The following is a 3,884-nucleotide window of genomic DNA, read 5'->3' on the forward strand; positions in this document are numbered from 1 at the left end:
CTTCACCCACTTTTCCATTGTTCGTCCCCCTGGGAGGGGGTTATATGCTGATCCTTGGGAATTGAATCAATCTTCATGCTTAGACCAGAGGATGTACACTGGTACAGATAGGAACTGAAAATACAGGGAATCCAGGGTGGATGAGCCCTACAGGACCAGTGCTGTGAGTGGCGAAACAGGGAGGTTAAAGGGCGAATGGGTAGGAAAGAGGGAACCAATTACAAGGAGCTGTAAGTGACCTCCTCCCTAGGAGACAGACAACTGAAAAGTGGGTGAAGGGAGACGTCGGACAGGGCAAGATATGACAAAATACCAATTTATAAACTATCAAGGGCCCATGAGGGAGGGGGGAGCGGGGAGGGAGGGGAAAAATGAGGACCTAATGTCGGGGGTTTAAGTGGAGAGAAAATGTTTTGAGAATGATGTACAAATGCGCTTTACACAATTGATGTGTGTATGGATTGCCATAACAGTTGTATGAGCCCCTAATAAAATGTATATAAAAAAATAATGAAGTCATATAATGAAAAAAACATATATGTTGACATACAAAGAAATAAGTTTATAGAGAACAAATTATTATGGTGTATTCCATTTTAGTGAAATAATACATATAATACTTTATATTTTTTAATAAAAACTTTATCCTAAAAAAAAAAAAGAAGAAATTTTCCTGATCTTTTTAAAAGAAGAAATTGGTAACTTAGGCATAGAATATGTATTAAAAAGGCAGAATCAATGTTTGATTCTTTCTGGGAGAACTTTACAGGATTTTGTCTCTCTGTGTGTCCTCTCTTTATGCCCCAAGATTCTAATTCAAGGACTCTGCATCTGGTAATCTTTAAGATTCTGCTCATTCACCCAATTTGGGAGCCATTGATCTAAGATGGTCAGCATGGCACAGGAGGGTTCACTTAAAGAGATTATTACCTTTTCAGCTGGAGTTACACTTACCCAAATTGTCTTATGTAAAACTGGGAATCTCTCATTTTAATTTCTATAATTTACCTCATTAGAAATGTTATAATAAAAGAATAACTCAGGATGTAACCCTTTGATATTCACTATCATTCTTTGGAGTTTCATTCAAGCTGTGTGTACTCGTGGCTTCAAAAAGGCCATGAAAATACTGAGTTACAAGATAATGCATTTTTACACATATATTTTAAAGTCTACTCATTATAATAGTTGTCTTTTGTAATTGTTGAATCTTATTCCAAGGAATACATGAACCACTGTGTGTTCAACCTTTCGCTTGTTGAAGGAAATTTGGGTTGTTTTCTCTTTGGGCCTATGAGAAATAAAGCTTCTATTATTATTTGTTTATCCAGGTTTGATGTAAACATCAGTTAGGCTTCATTTGTCTGCGATAAGTAGCCAGGAGTATAATTCCTGGATTATCCGGTAGTTAAGTTGCATGTTCTGTTTTCTTCTTCTTGTTTAGAAAATATCAAACTGCTTTCTGTGTGAACAACATACAAACGATGCCGCTCCTCTATAACTTCCCCAACATTGGTTTATAATCACAATCAGCAACAAAATCACGTTAACCATCCTGATAGGTATGCAATAGGAATAGTTGTGTTTATAATTTTAATTATTAATGCCAACTTAAACCTTGAATTTGTTTATCTGTCATCTGTTGATCTTTTTGGTACAATATCTCTTTATGCCTTTTTTCATGTTCTAATTGGTTTGCTTATTTTTTTTAACTGTTGAGTTTTGAGAGTTCTTCATATATCCTGGACACCAGTCTCTGTTGTATATTTGACTTGTAAAATTTTTCTTTTATCAATCATGCTTTTATTTTTGTAAAACCCCAAAACGCTTTGGCTAACCATAGCTGACAAGTATTATCACCTATGCCTTTTTTTTGTTTTATGTTACAGATTTAAAATATTTAACCACTAAACCTGAGGGTCTTCCCTTTCCTGACCCTCCAGCTCTCTTCTATGATAGGAGGGTAGGGCATAAACATTGAAAATATTATAATGATGTTATGAAATAAAAATGAAACAAGGTCAATAAAAATAACAGGTTGATTTCCAAATTGGACATTCTCAGAGTTAAATTTCAGAGATTTAATCTATATGATGACAAAGATGGTTTGTTTTTTGCAATGAAGAAACATTTCCAAATTTTTACTCATCAAATTAATTGAAATGGAGAGGCAGAGTTACAAAGTCACACAGCCATCGCTGAACAAGAGGGAAAGGAAATGTTCCAGACGCATCTTGAGGAAAGTTCCCAGGAAACACGCATCAGGCCAGACATCTACCACTCGGCTGTGTTCCACAGCAGCCCGTGTTCATTCCTGCATTTGCTCAATAAGCTCCTCCTTGTATTTGCCTTTCTCTGTTCCAACCTGTCCAGATTTGGCTTTGCGTTCAAGAATTTTTTCTGATCTTTGTTTAACTTCAACCTGGGGATGACCACCTTGCTCAGATGAATGCCCACATGGACAGTGGTTCCATTGGGTTTCTCGTGCTGTACCCGCTCGACGTAGATGATGTACTTCTTTCTGTACACCTGGACCACCTTGCCGATTTGCTGGCCTTTGTAGTGTCCTCGAACCACCTGGACCTCATCGTCCTTGCGGATGGGCATGAGCGCACGTTATACTTCTGCCGCAGCTCCTTGGAGGTGGGGACATGATCTTCCTGTGCACGTGCGAGGGCGCATTGAAGTGGCGTTTGTGGTTCTTGCTGCGGCCCGAGGTCACGAACCAATTGAACTTCATGGTGACCGTCGGGCATCTGACGACCTCGGCTGCTCCAAGCGCAGATAATGACAAAAGTTTTATGCCAACTTGATTGGGCCAGTATTCTTAGTGGATTGGCAATTAAGCTTTAGCAATCCCTCCGTATGAGATCTAATATTAGGAATCATCACTTTTATAATGAGATCAGCTGTAGCCGCCAATCAATTGAAAGGACATTTTCTCAGGAGCATAGACTACTTTCAATATATGAAGGCATGGCGAAAGCTTGCTTGTTTTTGTTAGGTCCGGATCCTACACTGGGGCTCATCATCTGGCCTCTTGTTCCTTGCATTTGAGCCAGCAGCTTGCCATGCTGCCCGTTGATTCTGGGAGATGTCAACAGCTGGCCATGTTACCTGCCAACCTTAGATTCATTTTCCCCTGCAGCCGGACGCCTACCATCTGACCTGCTGGTATTGGCTTCCTCAGCCCACACAACTGCCAGACGAAAAGAAGCCTCCAGCCTGACAGCTGCCCTTCTACTTGGAACTTGCTCAACTCTGCAGTGTTAGCCATTTCCTTGACACAAACCTCTCTGTACATAGACATATACAAGCTGCACTGGTTTTCATTCTTCAGAGAACTCATTCTAAGATAATCTGCGACTGCTTCATAGGTCACAGCGACATGGAGTAGGTAAAATCTTCAGCAAAAATGTAGCTGATTTCATGATAATATTTATAATATACACATCCAGTAAAAGCTGTGAATTTGACTCCAAAAGCAATTTTGATAATACTAATAAAGAACTAAAATGTTTGTCAATCACTTACTATGTTTAATTATTGAAATACTTTACATCGTCTGGTGGGGTCAGGGGTAGATTGCTTAATAAATAAGCCACATAAGCATGGACTTATTTGTGCATACTTATCTGTAGTGAAAAGTTTCATATATTTTTTTCACCAGATTAAAGAATCTGTTACTAAATGACTGGCATCTCTCTCTCTCTCAATGCCATAGCACCTTCGTACCACATCAAGGCCTCTTTTACAATCCTTGACAAGGACAAAGTACATATTAAGCAAGGTAAGCCTGGACTTCCTTCTGCTTACTTGCCATTTGTAATGAATAGTTTCATATACTTTTCATCACACGTAGCTCATTACAGATTAGTAAGTAA

At 38.9% G+C, this 3,884-nt stretch overlaps 1 pseudogene; it reads right to left on the reverse strand.

Moving 5' to 3' along the window:
• Positions 1-2,199: 2,199 nt before the first annotated feature.
• LOC101659238 lies at positions 2,200-2,740 on the reverse strand (annotated as a pseudogene).
• Positions 2,741-3,884: the final 1,144 nt, after the last annotated feature.

This window comes from Echinops telfairi, unplaced genomic scaffold, assembly GCF_000313985.2.
Source record: "Echinops telfairi isolate 266 unplaced genomic scaffold, ASM31398v2 ScPeMD7_3533;HRSCAF=4204_0, whole genome shotgun sequence".
Lineage (NCBI taxonomy): Eukaryota > Metazoa > Chordata > Mammalia > Afrosoricida > Tenrecidae > Echinops > Echinops telfairi.